We start from the raw sequence: 18,497 nt of genomic DNA on the forward strand, positions 1-18,497 counted from the left end.
AAGTCCTTTTATGGAATAACAAGCGGTGTAGCATGAGTTCTCAGTGTGTGAAGCAGATGGTGAAAGGCTGCCATATAATAGATCTCAATATTAACTGTAGAGCATGCTGGGAGTGTTGGTGGATGGCATACGACAGAGTAAAAAAGAAGCAGTGACCTTCTGTCCCATCATTTACCCCCTCGTGCCCCCACGTACCCCCCACGCTGCTCTCAAATTACTTTGTTTTACCCAATTAAAGCAGCCGGCTGGGCATCAACCAGGCTGCTATTTTTCGCTTACCTGGACTCATGTGACATTATCGCTCTGTCATCAGGAGAGATGTGCATCAGTGGGAGTCTCCAGGATGCATGCAACACGGCAGAGTGCTGCCTCAGTCCCCTCAGTATTCAGTGAGATTAATGCAGTGATCCTCCGCCTCAAGTCTCATTCAGCTCACTCACCTTCTCACACCACACCACCGCTACACTACGCACATCCTCCTCGGCACCTCCTCAGCAGCCAGCGGCATACTTTGCAGAGTTTCAGGAAGTCATCTCACTCCTCTACGTAGATACTGATAAACTGTTTATGAATAAGTGACATCTCCAAAAATGATCAGTACATTTTGACCTGTATAGTATTACTCAATATTTATTATATCAGTTCAGATATGGAGTTCTCTCGATTAAGATATAACATGGTCTCCCTCTATCCTTGTATGGCCTGATGATAAGAGAGGACAAGGCCCAGAAAGACAACAATGCTATGGCAGGGGATATGTTCAGGGCTGGGGGGTATAGTGGTTAACAGCCATACGAGCACAGATTATGTGCTTGAAGGGCCTGAGCCCTGTGCCAGCAGTGACAGTTGGGCTGGGAATTGAGCAAGCCTGGGCCGTGCGGCTTGACTCTGCTCTGAGACACCACTGGGTACAGGCAGGACTCATCTCTGTACCCCCCCCCCCCTTTCCTCCTCCTCCCGGAGACGCATTGTGGCCAGCCGCTCTCCTTGGCCCTGTGGGGGAACGGGCCCCTGGTCCCGCTTGATGAGGACTTACTAATGGCGGTTTCTTTGAAAACCGACAGGGTTGTTTGAGGAGGAGTGTCTTTTACCTCCCTCCAGCTTGGCTTGGCTGAGCATTCGTCAGGCTGCCTGTCTTTGCTGCTCTGCCCACTCGACGGTACGCCAAGGGGCCCACATGTCTGCCATTTGTTTCACTTTCAAATAAAAGTTGATGATTTACAAATAAAGAGTAAAACTGTATTTTGTTGATGGCTGTAGGCATATGGAAAAGCATTTTTCACAATATTATTACTTTCTACAGCATATCAGGCAGGACAAAATAACTGATTGTGAGTTAGGAAGCATATTTTTTGTCTCTATCAAGTGTTTATTTATACCCGTAATTCAGTTGCCCAATAATAAAAGAATATCCCATGCAGAAAACAATATCTGTATCTCCTCATGCACGATTCATATAGAAATGAACAGTTGTTTGGCAACAGTAGAGGTCTGTCTGATTACATTTGCTTCAGCGAATGATTGTGTATAGCTGTTTTGTCAGAGGCAGAAGTCGTTTAGTAGGAAAATAAGTAGCTGCCTTTTGTGAACTGAGCCCTCTTGACAGTATATTTCTCAATTGCTATACATCTTTCATAGGTCAGAGATGTACACCAGCCTAGAATTACAAAATTAACATCTCAGTGGACATTAAACTACCCAGTTTATTTTGCCAAACATTGTTGACATTTTTGAATGCTAGTATGAACCGCTATGAATCCTTTTTTCATTTTTGAATCAACGTAGTAAGTCTTGAAGTTACTTCATATTAGCTTCCTTTTCGATATGTAGAACATGTAGATTGTCTATTAATCCAGCCTGTGGAATAATGTAAAGAAAGCCTGTCCTCTCTGTACTGTATAGCTAAGAGTGGTGCGAGGCCTCTCCCTCCAGAGAGATAAGCTGTTCTTCCTTCCCTCCTCGTTACTATCACCAGCTCTGCTTCCTTCCTTCTGGAGACTCCATTAGGAAGTTGGATGCGTCCTTGGAAGTCTCCTTTCTCTAACTTCTCTTGTCTTCACCCCCTCTCTTTCTTTCACTCTCACTCTTTTTTCATTCTTGAAACTAGGACGGAGGTCGTAATGGCGAATTTGATATAACAGCCGATCTGCTTCCGTGTAGCACCTTGTCAGTTCCAAACAATAGGCATACGTTTGCTGCTGGAAATATTATGCGGCATAAAGAACATTGGCCAATTCCCTGAGAAATGTCCACCGCTGGTCATTCCCCGAAGACATGAGAACGTTTGTCTGCATACATTTGACAAGTTCCGGCCCAAAAGAATATGGATGTTGAAACAAAATTAATTCACATTCATGGGTGAAGTTATTTCACCTGGGGAGAGAAAGTCCTTGTGTTCCATTATTTGGTTATTAATGGCTGGCTAGATTCCTATACAGTACTGCCTGTCTGTCTCAGCCTGTCTTGGCTGGTCCTTCCTGTGTGTTGCTCAGCTTAGGTTTGATGCTGATTTAAGCTCTTGCTCTAACCTATTGCATAACATTGCAGCTCTTAGGCCGAACATGAAGCCTGGGAAGAAGTAACAGATGTTAGCAGTTGCATAATAACAAGAAAAAAGAGGCCGGCTGTGATGTTGAACAGTGGTGTGATCAAAAGGTTTTAATTCAAGCTGACCCTCTGTCTCAGTGGTATCCCAAGGCTGCCTCTCAGCTGGAGCTGACAAAACACAGGCCTGTACAGGTCTGCTAGATGAAGGAATGAAAGAGCAAATTGGCCCTGAATATACTAGTCCCATAAGAACATAGTGCCTTCAGAAAGTATTCACACCCTTGACTTTTTCCACATTTTGCTGTGCTATAGCCTGAATTTAAAATTGATTAAATTGATAACCTACAAAGTCAAAGTGTAATTTAGTTTTTAGACATTTTTTTAAACAAATTAATAGAAAAATAAAAAGTATTCATCCCCTTTGCTATGGCAAGCTTAAAATACGTTCAGGAGTAAAACTGTGCTTAACAAGTCACATAATAAGTTGCATGGACTCACTCTGTGTGCAATAATAGTGGTTAACATGATTGTTGAATGATTACCCCATCTCTGTACCCCACACATGCAATTATCTGTAAGGTCGAGTAGTGAATTTCGTGCGCATTCAACCACAAAGACCAGGGAGGTTTTCCAATCCCTCGATAAGAAGGGCACCTATTGGTAGATGGGTAAAAAAAAGCAGGCACTGAATATCCCTTTGAGCATGGTGAAGTTATTAATTACACTTTGGATGTCGTATCAATACACCCAGTCACTACAAAGATACAGGCGTCTTTCCTAATTCAGTTGCCAGAGAGGAAGGAAACCGCTCGTGGATTTCAGCATGAGGCCAATGGTGATTTTACAATAGTTTAATGGCTGTGGGATGGATAAACAACGTTGTAGCTACTCCACAATACTAACCTAATGGACAGAGTGAAAAGGAGAAACTGTACAGAATAAAAAAACATTCCTAAACATGCATCCTGTTTGCAATAAGGCACTTAAGTAATACTGCAAAAAATGTGGCAAAGCAATGTACTTTTTGTACTGAATACAAAGCCTTATGTTTAGATCAAATCCAACACAAGACATCACCGAGTACCACTCTCCATATTTTCAAGCATGGTGGTGGCTGCATCATGTTATGGATATGCTTCTCATAGGCAATGACTAGGGAGTTTTTTAGGATAGATTTATTTTATATGTGTAACAGTATAACTTTAAACCATCCCCTCGCCCCGACCCGGGCGCGAACCAGGGACCCTCTGCACACATCAACAACTGACACCCACGAAGCGTCGTTACCCATCGCTCCACAAAGGCCACGGCCCTTGCAAAGCAAGGGGCAACACTACTTAAGTCTCAGAGCAAGTGACGTAACTGATTGAAATGCTACTAGCGCGCACCCGCTAACTAGCTAGCCATTTCACATCCGTTACACTCACCCCCCTTTCAACCTCCTCCTTTTCCGCAGCAACCAGTAATCCGGGTCAACAGCATCAATGTCACAGTATAACTTTACGTCGTCCCCTCGCCCCGACACGGGTGCGAACCAGGGACCCTCTGCACACATCAACAACAGTCAACCACGAAGCGTCGTTACCCATCGCTCCACAAAAGCCGCGGCCCTTGCAAAGCAAGGGGCAACACTACTTAAGTCTCAGAGCAAGTGACGTAACTGATTGAAATGCTACTAGCGCGCACCCGCTAACTAGCTAGCCATTTCACATCCGTTACATATGTCGCTTGCTTCTCAACAGTGAAATGCTTACTTACGGGCCCTTCCCAAAAATGCAGAGAGAAAAAAAAATATATATATATTAGAAAAATAATAATACAAGGAATAAATACGCAATGAGTAATGGTAACTTGGCTATATACACCAGGTACCAGTACTGAGACGATGTGCAGGGGTACGAGGTCATTGAGGTAGATATGTGTATACTGTATATACAGTACCAGTCAAAATTTGGAAACGCCTACTCATTGAAGGGTTTTTGTTTATTTTTACTATTTTCTACATTGTAGAATAATATTGAAGACATCAAAACTATGAAATACGATGGTAATCAGTGTTTTAATATATCATCAAGTATATCATATTTTGTTTAAAATCAGAGATAATAATGCAAATGTTAAAAAACTGTCAATTGTGCACTGTAGTGTATTGTGAATGCACAATTAGCCTTGCCTTCTTGCCCCTTGGCAGTTTGTATTTCAGCTTGAACAATGGCTATTTTCAATTCTGAGGATGATCTTCTGGTGCATAGAAAGATGAAAAGCTGGATACAATTATAGAACTGCATTTTTTGTTTTTGTTTTGTTAAAGGTCTCTCAGCATCCAACCTCGCCAGGCAGATTTTAATCTCTAATGAAATTAATTTGGATATGACGCTTTAATTGGAATGGTATTCCCATGAATTGGACAAATTATAGGGATCCTGTTGGGGGAAAGTTATTCTCTCAGAGAGGTGATTTAAAATTCACTGTTTCGATTTAGATTTCACCATCTCTGCTTTGTTTCAATTGTGTAGCAGCCAGTCAGAGGCTGTGTGAAGGCTGTGCTAGTGCTCTGGGTCTCTCTGGCACTCAAGGCTTACATTGTCTTCATTATAAGTGATTAAGGAATAGGTCAATTTAGTGTGCTTGGCTGGTCTGAGCAGTCTACGTCCTCCTATGAAATGGCTTCATCTTCATCTGCTCAGAGTTTATGGGTCTGGATGATCACTCAGGCAGCAAATATGAGCAGTCACTTTTTTATGCATGTTTGCATGTCTGATTACATGTAGGAGTGAGTCAGGGCAGTATCTTTTTAAGGGTTGCTTTGTTTGTGCTCTTGCTGTGTGTGTGTGTTTACGCTCTGTGTGCTCTGTTTCAGTACGTTTGTCGTCTGTGCTGATGAGTTGCTGTCTGACAACAAAATGCAGTGTTCCGCCTGCAGTGTCTACTACTGTGAGCAATTAAACATGATAACAAATCTAGAGATTAGTCTCGTACGATCTCAGAAACACATGGAAACACATTTGTTGAAATGTAAAACATGTCCTGTAACATAACATTGTAACATGACATTTTTGTAGAATGACTTGTTGACAACACAGGAATGTTGGTAATGATAGGTACAAGAGATTGAATGTCTGTGTAATATTGCGTACTGTACTAGTTTGAATTGCAGTTTCCTTCTACCGAGTGTGTTGGACTGGTATAACTTGTTCACATAGACTAAATGCATCATTCTATCTAATTTCTCATTAATTGGTTTACCAGAAACACCATGTGAGATGCAGAACCTTAGTAAATGCTGTCCGGAGAGAGAATTGACACTCACTAAGCTTAAAATGTGAATTTGATATTCCAGGGCGGATGGGCCACCTGTATGTCAGTATGTAGACAGGCCATTTGGCCATTTGGTATGGAGAGAAGAAAAAGGTGCCGGGGGGAAGACCAGGTGGAGATAAATAATGCACCATATGTCATCTGCATAAGAAGGAAATTGTGTATTCATCCTGTACAGGCTGGACAAACCTTTCCATTGAATCAATTTCATTGTTGAGCAATGTTCTTTCTGTTGACCTATTCTGCTTTCAGCAGTATCACATATACAGTATATACATAGAAACATGGGATCCCAGTTGCTGTGCTGTGCAGTATTTGTATAAGATTTACTTTAAAAGGAAAATATAGTAATTCATATCCAATTCAGCTTATTGAAATCATGTGGTCTCTCTGCTACCAGATCATTGTGTGTCAACAGAAACCATGAACACCTGTGAGAGAGAACACAAAGATCAGTTTGAAGCCTGAAAAAAGACACTCAATTGAGTAAGTTCTGACTGCGCTCAATTGTGTCATTTGATCAAGTATTAAAACGTTGTTTTCTTAAATTCATTTCTCAATCCTATGTCGATTGAGTTCTCAATAAGAATTTCTTCATTTAACTGTTGCTCAAGTACAGAGTGAAGATGGCCATGGTGGCATTGCAAGAAGAGAAACCAAGGGGAGTCTTTCTTTTAGGGTGTCTTCCTTCTCTAGTGAGATTGCTGAGCGAAGGCCTGATTGGAGTGCAGTATAGAGGAACGAGGTGGGAGGGAGGGGGGGGGGCAGCAGAGGGAAAAAGTTCCCATGAAAATGTATGGGGCCCACAGGCAGCACTGCTAATTTTAGTTGAAATCACCTAGGTGGTTTGGCTAATTTATCCATCCTCCTCAGCCTCACCTCCTGGAACCCCACTCTCTCCCCCGTCCCTCCCAGATCTGTCCACATAGCGTGAAGGTACCATGAGGTGACAGTGGGAACAGAAGGGTATTTTGTGCCCAGCTGACTCTGAGAGTGCTGGGTAGTTTCGACCTCTTGTAATACATTTGGATTCAGTTTGAACCTTGATGACACTCTGGTTTCAATAATGTATTATTTTTTGTATGATTTATGTCAGTTGCTCGTAAAAGCAGTAAAAGAGTAAAAGCATCACCTGAAAAGTCTAAATATGGCATTTCGTCTAAATAAGAGTGTCAATATCTAGACAGGGAGCCTGAGCTTAGGTTACCAAGTTGGCTTAGAAATGTTGATGCTGAAAGTCAGGAAAGAACTGAAGAGGTGACACTCTGGCAATGAGATGCCAAGAAGGTTCTGACAGGAGAGTCTGGACCAGAAACTCTGAGCGAAGGAGGAGTTCATCCACACTGCCATGAGGTCCATCCCCTGGACCTGTAGAAATAAGGCTGTTTGGTGGGCATTGCTGCTTCTCCTTAAACACGATCCATTAATGGCTCTCACATCTCACTTTGTTTTTATTAATTGTGTGTATTTGAAGATTAACCTAATAGAAGCTTAAGAAAAAGGTACTTTAAATTGCTGTGAAAGTCTGAGGCCAGTATAGATTAGCTGAATATTTTAAATATATAATAAAATCCTCTTATGCTCTTTGTAGCTGCTTGTAGGTCTGACAGAAAGAAAGTCCTTGGAATTCAAATGGGAATATAAGACAAGGACCAACATCCTTAAGGGGGTTGTCAGGGTTAGGACTAATTACATAGTCCCTATTTATTTATTTTTTAGCTTTTATAGGCATTGGGAATATGTAATGCATTCATATGATGAGGAACAGAACATGTGTTGTAATTATACTGTAACTTTAGATTGCTTTGTTAGAATTTGAATAGTACTTTTTCAGTCAACTAAGAGCAAACATGGAAATCAAATCACCAGCAAAATTGTCAGCCCCAGAAACGTAATCATATGACGAGGTGATTCTAATTGTTTGTCCGCAATCTCATTACTTAAGAAGGGGACAAAGCAAGGGAGAAATCTGCAGCAGGCCGGTCTGCTTGTCAGAATGTTTTAATTCAGCTCTTGTAGTGCTAATAAGAAAGAGAAGTGCAGCAGCGTAGCTGAGTTCTAAAGTAAACTGCTGTGGGTTTTCTAGGATTTGTATTATTATCTTGTTTTCTACCACCTAATTGAATTTCTAAGCCCTTATCTATTGTGCTGGAATGAGTTTAGTAAAAGAGAAACTGAGCAAAACGGTGTGATCATGTTGTTTAGATTGTGTTAGCCACATGAAAAAAATAGTGCATTACACACCAGGTCTGTGCATCAATCCGTTCATGAATCAATCATTTTGAAAGGGAAGCAAAGATCAAAGAGGAGTGTTTGTTTAAAGTTCCCTATGAAAGAGAAACAGCAAGTTAATCTCTTTAAAACTTTCAGTATAATTATGAAAAGGCCTCATCTTTCCTCGATATTGGATTTTGCAGACAAATTAAATATTAAGTGACTGCTGTCTCGCATTCCACGATGAACAGGTTAGCCATGAAGTTCACTACTAAATCATGATCGCTTTGAAATAAAACAATCTATGAAGACTACACTATATGGAGCTGTCTGCTAGATTATGCTTACTTAGGTACCTAGATGCTGTGGCATGTGTGATACATTTGACTAATCTATGCTGGAAGAATGAAGATCGTAACTGCCATATAACAGAAAAAGTGGTAGGATTGAGAATAATGACATTTTCTACAGCAGTTCCGATTTCTTTCTTAATGTATGCCTAATTCAAACAATATTCTGCTTCATCCTATGTTTTGATGAAACATACTGGTATTCTTGGGTTGCTTTCTGCCCATCTAGACTAAGTCCTCTCCTCTATAAATCTTTTCACAGCACAGAGAGAAAGGATATATTTGCGGTGTTGTATGCGAGCCAGCAGTTCTTGGCAGAGCCAGTGTGGGTTGTATGTGCCAAGCACCTGGTCAAACTGAAGACAATGAGTGGCTTATGGATTCTCTTTATCCCAGGACGACTGAGATGATATCTAGAATGTTACAAGTCTTAGGGGCCCTTTTAAGAAAAGCCCAGGCAAAATAAAGCTCAGAATTTTTTGACACAGTGAATGGATTTATTCTGTTTTATTTTAACAACAGTATGGACTTAATCAGTTCTATGCAAATCAAACAATCAATACTCATATATCCTTCTTTAATTTCCAACCTAATGGTTAACCTATTTTTGCCTATATTCTAGCCTTTTGGACAGAGGACATTGCCAGATTGAGCTATTCTAGATGAAGTTATGACATTCATTATGTCACTAAGGTATTAACATAAATATAGTGAAGTCTCAGTATGATGATAGCGTAGGAAGGATAGGCTGAATTTGAGTGAATTGTGCAGAGAAAGAGTTGCAGAGAGTTGAGGGCCCTGCTTGAGTCATTTAGTGATGATCTAATAATGACTTCCACAGATGGGTTTGTTGGCTGGAGCGCTCTGCTGAGTCCACTGTGTAGGCATGCGATAGAGAGTGTCAAAACGTCTCCCGTGCAGGATCAACTCCAGGCTCTGGGAATGGATGCCGTCTGGCAGGCACGCTGGCAGCCGCCCCGTCAGCCGCCCACCCGGACCCTATACTCTAGCCTGCCTAGTGCCTCCACTACCTGGCCTGGAGCCTGGCCAGGGTTAATTATAGTGGAGCTCAGGAGTCTTGTGTCACTGAGGATGGCAGTCAGAATATTGTTATAATGCCATGTCCTATACAGCAAAGACAGGAGGAAAGGCACACTCTTCTACTCCTCCTGAGTTTGAACAGACTCACTCTACTAATATCACCTCTATATCCCCTAACATGGAGTACTACACGGTTTCATCCCAGGGCTCCAACTTGTCCAATGTGATGTAATATCATAGCTTTAATGAGGCAGAGAGAGGTGACATTTCTTTTGACATTTTCAAGGTCTTTTTCAAAGTTGCCCAAAAGATTATGAATGTCAAAGCTAAAATCTAAATCAAGTTGTGCATCTCACTATCAACTCTCATCTCGCTGTTCTTAGAAGTAAAGTGAGCTACCTTCCTTTTTCGTAAAGACAAGTGTCTAGTCAGGCTGGTGTACACTGCCCTAGAAACAAAGAACAGTTTGTGTTGCGAAAGTTTTCTCCCCATCTAGTTATTTTTACAGTGCCCTATTTCCGCCATTGTTGTGGCATTGTTTTAACCTTACATGGAACAATTTTTCCGAAGTCAAATTAGCTTTCATTCAAAGAAATGTTGTAATATAATGGTTTGATGGTTTTGCCTGTGAAATTGGAAGAAATGGAAGTCTATGCCACTGGGGTTAATAATATTCCTCCTCTTCAACAAGTACCTTGGGATCTTCAGTGTCCTTGAAGCAGACGGCATCTCACTGACGCCCCGGCCGGCACCTCCAAGCGCTGCTCTACAGCACTGATCGGTAAAGGCAGTCCACATTCTCAGAACACTAACCATATTCTCTCACACCTATTCACTTTCTCACATCCGTTGAGAGCTTAATCTATAGTTTTCTATATTTACAAGATATATGGCCAATCCTTATACAAAACCATCATTTTTTTCATTCTCTTTTATATGGGATCTTTACTAAACCATGAATAATTAAGGAGATTTTTCAAATTAACTCTGTTTTTTTTTTTAATGCAATTAATTATGTTATCTTCTTTGTCGATGAGAAACACAAGCGTTACCGAAAACAAATCAATAGCAGCTCATCATTTTTGTGCATTAGTAGTGTGAGAACTAAACTCAGCCTTCATGCAAGTCAATATGGACTTGGACCGTTGGTCCCAGCCGCTAAGCGCACATGGCGAGGGACTAGTGGAGTGCCGTGGCGAGATCTCACAACCTGCTTTTATAGGACGGAGTCAGGGAGGCTCGACGTGGCGCATAGCGCGAGACAACCAGGCCCGTCGAGGTTTACGCCACCTGTTTGTTTTCTCTTTCCTCAGCAGCGGAGATCTTAAATGCCTCATTGTCCCAGTCCGCGGGGAATAGGGGTGTTAGATACAACAATAAAGGTGACTGAGGAGTTCTGGGTTGGATGATTATGATTTATTAATCTGCACTCCTTTAAATTCCGACATAACCATCTGGGGTTACAGCCCTCACTCTGGGGAGTAATCTCAATGCACAGAACAATTCAGATGCCCTGCCTTTTTTGTCTCCTGTGTAACTGCTGGAAAGTGAAGACAATATAACAGTTCAGTGCAGCTGGGGGACACAGGGGGAACAGAAGTGTGGAGGCCAACGGTTCAAGATGAGAGGGTCACCGGTATGAGGCACAGGAACGTTTACTCTCCCTTGAGGATGAGGACTTTACTTTTGTCCCCAACAACAAACTGTTGGTTTACTCTCTAACATTGCTCTGAAAAATGCAATCAAACATAAAGAAGTTGTGCACTTTTGTTTAGTATTCTCAACCCTATTATTTTAATTGACCTCACAACAAATGCGCTGTAGTGCCAACATTCCTAAATATTTCCTCAATTACACTGCGATGTCTGCTCCAAAGTGTTGTTCAGAAATAATTACTTTTAACAGTAGTGAAATTAATGATGACTTTGATTAGGAACATGGCCCAACATAAAATAGTACACTCTCAAAGGATCAGTTCTAATACGTTAATAAATGCCCTAATGATATAGTGATGGCAAGATTACAGTGAAGTCAGTCCCACCTTTTGAGAGTACTGTAGAACCAGTGAAAAGACAAATTCAACAGTTCTGGTACAGTAATGGCTTGAGGTGGACTTCTCTCTCCACAGTACAGATCATCTAGCAGGAGAGAAACAATTCTTTGCAAATCTTTCGCTGCTTGACTTGACTCCAGACCCAGCGCCGGAACGACTCAGTTGGATGTGCCCGTTGCTTCATGGGACCTCCTATGTGTGTACGTGCTTGCTCACATCTTTTTAATGGGTGTAATAGTAAACCCATAGGCAGCTTGTCAGTTTCAAGTTTGGGGAAGCTTACAATTTATTCTACCATTTCTACCGTTCTGCATGCCAGTTAGGATTCTCAAAATCATTGTCACGTGGTTAATCATAAAAATATAATTGTTCAAAATCTATAACCAAAAATTAAACTATGGCGAGAGCACTAGCCTCTGCCATATGTACACATTGATACACTGTGATCCATTGCCGGCTAAAGAAATTAGATAATATAACTCAAAAATAGCCTATTGCTAGCGAAGTTTAACATTGTATCAAATCATGACAGGGTCGGTCCCGTAGCTGTTGTTAACGAACATGCAACTATGTATCAACTAATCCAATCCCGGGCCCTCATTCACACCAAGGCTTGGTGATTATCGAGCCAAGAGTGTTGTAAATATTTTTCAAATACTCATTCGCAATATATGTAAAAAAATATATATGTATCTGATTTATGAGGCGAAGAAAAAATGTGTGTTTTATGTGGTGAATTAAGACAAACCCCTTCTTCTTGATTAAGGTATTTGTATTTTTATACTCAATACACATTATCTTCACACATATTTTAGACGCTTTTCACTGACAGCTGCTCAATCAGCTAGACCTATTGCCACTACCCAAATTGCGGGCTTCCCAAACACACGTGATTTGAAACAATCCACAGCTATTATTTTTAAGAAGCTAATGATCCTCTGTGGCTAATTCATGCTCCCTGGTGAAGTATTTAGAATAATTTTATTTAGAAAGGAATAATTGTATAATTTTAGCGAAACATCAATTTACTTTAGGGCAATCCAGCATCCTAACAGTGCACTGTGCACCTGCCGACTTTCCTTTCCAATTCGCAAGAGGATGAAAACAGAGATCTGTATATAATGACGAGATGCTCATGTCTCCTCCCTAACAATGGGAGTCTTTGTCCCAAATGTGGGAAGGCAGGCAACAAGCATTCCCACTGGACAGATTTTGGCGAGATTTAGCCTCTTTCTCTCTGCTAAAACTATATCACCGTAGAAAGCATCCGGGCGAGCGAAACAGCACCCTTTTCAGTATGTATCCAATCTGTGCGTCTGTCAAATAAATTATCAATATTTCAATATTTTATTTGGACGGGCAAGGAAGGTACGGTAGGGCGGCCTAGGCAACAATGTTGATGCACACCCTTCAGAAGCTGTCAGCTTTTAGCTCTCTTTATAAATTCACAGGAAGCAGTTTTATATCCTAGCGTATAAATGCAATAGGACACAGACTATCTTTAAAAAGTGCTTAATTAATTCCTAACGCTGGATGTACAAACATAAGCCTTAGTCAAAATCACCAGGAGATAATCAAAAAGTAATTGTTCCACAAAATATGTATGTAATGTAAAGCAATAGACAACACCTGAAATATCGGCTACTGTGCAGAATGTTGCAGACCAGAAGTTTTGATATTTTCTGTGGTTTTGATCCTATAGAGGCACATTCTTTATATCTGATGTAAAATTACACAGCCTGTGAAGAGCTGTCAGCTGCACGCCAGATCTCAGCCAGGCTACTACATATGCAGTCAATTATGATCCACCGTTTCCCCTTGATAATACATAGATGTCACTTAGACTGTATTTATTTTGGGGTTGCATAGATATCTTTAACATGAAAGCCATCCATCATTATAGAATGTTGTGGTCTCAGCCTGAGCTGTCAAGCTGCTACACTAGGTCTAGTAATAAAAGTGTGATGCATTTTTAAACAAATCCACAGCCATAATGAAGCGGTGTGTGTTTTACTGCTGACTGCCATAGAGTGTGCAATAGTGTGTATACAGTACATTCAAAAATGCCTTACTTAGAATTTTTTAATAAAGAGAAAAACAAGTCCTCAAATCAGGCAATGTAGGCATTGTAGGTCCACATAGATTTTAATTTGAGCACAAACATCTTAATGAAAATATGTCTTTGCAATAACAGCATGACAATGCTTAGATTACAATTTATAATAAATGATCTTCTGCAGTCATACTGTGCTCTCCAACAGGCAAGTCGTGATAGAGATATTGGAGATGCAAGAGTGTTTGGGCTATTAAGATTATTACATAATTTATATATTTCACCCTGCAGCACATTACAATGTGATCTGTACGATTGAGTCTTTCTCTTTTACTAGCTGCCAGGGATTTCCTCTAAATTGCAGTGTGAGAGAGTGCTCAAGAACAAAGCTGCCCCTCTATCCATTAGACTGAGCAAAGCAGCCATCCTTTAGACCTGGCAAAGTTTTGGGAAGGACACTATGATGCCTCTAGTCTACTTCATAGAGTGCAGCCGAGCCTCGCCATGGGAACCAAAGTTCGCAATTGAAGAGTGGTTGGGAGGGAGGGATGTTGGGGGTGTAAATGGGACAGGGGTGTGAGGTGGGGGTGGTCTGCGAGGCAAGCGGACACGGACACAGTGATGAGGATGTGAATAGATGGTCTAAAATAAGAAGTAGCCCCTTGGTCAGATTGGTGGCAGATGGAGGTTCAAAGAATGAAATGATGCCAGCATTCTTTGTGCAGTCCAGTGCCAGCGCTGCACTCTGCTGTGGACCACTAGAGACCAGGACAGGAGCGATGTGAGAAGACAGCTGCTAAACTCTATAGCCTCACCAACACACTGCAAGGTCACTTTAGGGGAGACCAGGAGACTAGACCATCAAACTGATGGGAGAAGATATACCTGTACTATAGAACTAAGGAGGCAATAATGACTTACAAAAATTATTGAGATTATGCTAGGGTAGCAGTATGTAGAACAATCATTTTTCAGGGTGGCATTAGTTACGTTTTACGTTATTATCATGAAAAGTGATCTGCCATTTGGTGGGGAATTGCACAAGTTCATATTTGTGTCTGAATACTGAAAAGTCACAAAAAGTCCCTTGGAAAAGTTTCAGACAATATCAATGTGTCCTTAACAATGTTTTAAATGAGTACACGGTGCAAAACATTTTAGATTTTGTGTGGAAAGTTTGTTTAGACCGTGTAGAAAGTATGTCTAGAAAGTTTGGAGGTGCTACTAATGACTTTGAGTGTCCCTGTGGAAAGTCTCCTTATGTACCAGACATTCTAAGTGTGTGTTGGGGAAGGGAAGTGAGAGCAGAGCGGTGTGATCCACTAGTTAATAAATCATGGCAGATGAGTTTATCATGGAGATACAGTACAGAAGCTCCTCCGGGTCCCTGGCTAACACTCGCTACAGTATCCTGGAGCTGGTACAACACATGATAAAATGCCTCTGTCACATATATCACTTTTGTAGCCTCTAACTTTTTAACTTCATTGCCTTCAATGGGGAGGGCTGAGTGAGTTTTTTTTATCAACTTTATCAACTAACTAGTGTCAGACTAGGCATATAGTATTAGTTTATACGTTTAGTGGTGCTGTATACCTCAGTATCAGGGGCACTGAGTGCTTTTATCGGCTTAATCCAGTTTGATTATCCGCTGGAAACAAATGTGAATTATTCTTGTTTACTGTAATTGAGTTATTGGGTGAGTATTTGTTAATACAAGTTGAGATCATCAGTTGCTCTCACAGGGGCAATGATAGTATCAGAATCTCCCTGGCGTGTACTGAAGATTTTGTTATCTACTCGAAGCTGATGCAGCTCGTCACCTCAGCAGAGAAAGTTTCTTTGGATGGCCTTTATTATAGTGTAACTGATAGAAACCATTAGCAATATTATTTACAAGGCTATTTTAGCATTTCATTGAAATGGGAATTTGTTACCTGATTTGTGTAAAAGTATTGTATGTAATGGAAAGTAGGAAACTACTTGGTGTTTTCCCTTGAATTGTGCTGTTTTGGTATGAAAACCAAACTCTTTAGAATGACTTTGAAGTCAAGAACAACTGGTGCACCATTCCTCCACTACACCTCTCAGGGAATACAAGTCAGTAACATGTATCTCAGCTAATGACTTGGGAGAACAAACCTTGGTCTCTTAACATCTAAGGCTTATTATTTTTAGCTCCGGCCAATGCTAAGCTTATCCGTTTTACAGGGACCACTTTTTGTGACATCAGATGTGGAAATGGAAGCTAAATGACTTAAGGGGAAGATTGCCCACACTGCAAGTAGGCTACCCTGACCTTCAGTAAAGCTAAGCTTGACTTGCCCACATTTCCCCGTTTTTGCTCAAGTCTTTTCAAATCAATTGGGTCGTAACATGATGGTTCGGTATTAACTGCTGTCCTCTGTGATCAGTTTCTTAGACCATTCAGAAGTCAATTTCTACTGCCATCCCGGGGTTTTGATGTGAAGTACCTTAGTGGTCAGTAAGTTAAAGAGCACTACCACACATATTAGATAAACTGGTCAACTCAATCATAAGCTTCCAATGCAACACATATTGTGGATGAAATCCTTAAATCTTTTTTCACAGAGGGATTTTGTTTTGGGAATAATGCGGTAGAAACCTTTTTTTTACCACTAGTCTCTCTCCCTAAATGAGCCCAAGTGCAACCCAGGTCTGAGAGGGATTGTGTCTTTGTTACCAAGGTTTGCAGTTTCCCATCAGGTATGCATTTTGATGCAGTTTGGTTATTTGTTCAACTTGACTGTTGGACAGGACATTAAAGTGTTGATGTCAGGTTGACCACACATTGAGTGCATTTCTAAACATACTGGGAGTGTTTTGTGAGTGATAGGAGGTGCTGCTCTATGGCTGTCATCACTGTTAACAGCTGGACTATTCCTCCTAAATGGTCCAGCATGCCACAGAAAACCTGCAGTATTCTGTAGATAAGTATACTATGTCACAGGACAGATAAAGCAACAAACCTGTATACAGTAGCCTGTATATTTTTTGATTTATTCACACCACCTGTAGTGTACATACTGTGTACATACCTCTATGTCTTTGTAATGCCCCAGTAAACAGACTCTTTTGAGGACTGATATTACTGATACCAACTATCACCTTTTTGACACATGGTTCAGTACACTCAGGGCTTCAAAGTTTGTTTTCGACTCTTTCTAGTAATGAGATGAAGTACAGTACACAAGGAGAAATATCAAGACACTTTTCCAGGATTTTTGGAATATATTTGGTAAAATGTTTATGATGCCAAAGACCAGGGCTGGATTCTCATTAGCTGATATACCCATAGCAATAGTTTATAGCCTGCATTAGTCTTTTGGGTTAGTCTTCAAAAGCTCTCATATTTATATCCATCAAATAGCAGTGACTGCCTGCGACACCCTTGTGTGCATTCGGGGGAACTTGCTTAGTTAAATGCTGCAGAATAAATTCAAAAATGTGAGATAAACTTGACAAGATCAAACACAGTGTTGAATGTACAGACGCTGGCCAGTGTTCTGAGTATACTGCATTATTCATGTTCTTCAGCATGGGGAGCCTAATGAGAGTCTGGTGGCTGTTTTTGGATGTAGAGTTGTGGAAATCTCAGTGTGACCCACACCAGAGCACTAGATATATCCTGGATTCATATCTGACTGCTGTAGACATGCAGCAAAACTTAAGTCCCACGAAATTCATTAGCGCTCTGATTTTCAAGAATTAAGATTTCTCCCCTCCTGAATCCTTCATATATACACTACTGTTCAAAAGTTTGGGGTCACTTACAAATGTCCTTATTTTTGAAAGAAAAGCAAAAAGAATTGTCCATTAACATAACATCAAATAGATCAGAAATACAGTGTAGACATTGTTAATGTTGTAAATGACTATTGTTGCTGGAAACAGATGATTTTTTATGGAATATCTACGTAGGCGTACAGAGGCTCATTATCAGCAACCATCACTCCTGTGTTCCAATGGCACGTTGTTAGCTAATCCAAGTTTATCATTTTAAAAGGCTAATTGATCATTAGAAAACCCTTTTGCAATTATCCTAGCACAGCTGAAAACTGTTGTACTGATTAACTTCTTATGGCTGCATCCCGCTATCGGGATCGATATGACAGCAGCCAGTGAAAGTGCAGGGCGCCAAATTCAACAACAGAAATCTCATAATTAAAATTCCTCAAACATACATGTGTCTTATATCATTTTAAAGGTAATCTTGTTGTTAATCTCACCAAAGTGTCCGATTTCAAATATGCTTTCAGAGAATGCACTGCAAACGATTATGTTAGGTCACCACCAAACCACAATAAGCACAGCCATTTTTCCAGCGAAGATAGCTTTCACAAAAAGCAGAAATAGAGATAAAATGAATTTCTAACCTTTGATTATCTTCATCAGATGACACTCATAGGACTTCATGTTACACAATACATGCATGTTTTGTTTGATAAAGTTCATATTTATAACAAAAAATCTGAGTTTACATTGGCGCGTTCCAAAAACATCAAGTGATTTTGCATTGCCACATCGTTTCAGCAGAAATACTCATCATAAATGTAGATGATAATACAAGTTATACACATGGAATTATAGATATACCTCTCCTTAATGCACCCGCTGTGTCAGATTTCAAAAAAACTTTACGGAAAAAGCAAATCATGCAATAATCTGAGACAGAGCTCAGAACAATAGCCAAATTAGCCGCCATGTTGGGGTCAACAGAAACCAGAAATTACATGATAAATGTTTCCTTACCTTTGATGAACTTCAACAGAATGCAGAACTCTGCCTAGTTGGCCAGCATCCCGGAGTAGCCTCTTCACTGTTGACATTGAGACTTGTGTTTTGCGGGTACTATTTAATGAAGCTGCCAGTTGAGGACTTGTGAGGCATCTGTTTCTCA

General features: G+C 40.6%; 1 protein-coding gene across 2 annotated transcripts in view; it reads left to right on the forward strand.

Annotated features, from left to right (window-relative positions):
• Positions 1–18,497, forward strand: part of LOC129862466 (nuclear receptor ROR-alpha A) — a 311,180-nt gene that overhangs the window by 15,021 nt on the left and 277,662 nt on the right. The gene's annotated exons all lie outside the window — the stretch shown is intronic.

This window comes from Salvelinus fontinalis, chromosome 9 (assembly GCF_029448725.1).
Source record: "Salvelinus fontinalis isolate EN_2023a chromosome 9, ASM2944872v1, whole genome shotgun sequence".
Classification (NCBI taxonomy): Eukaryota; Metazoa; Chordata; class Actinopteri; order Salmoniformes; family Salmonidae; genus Salvelinus; species Salvelinus fontinalis.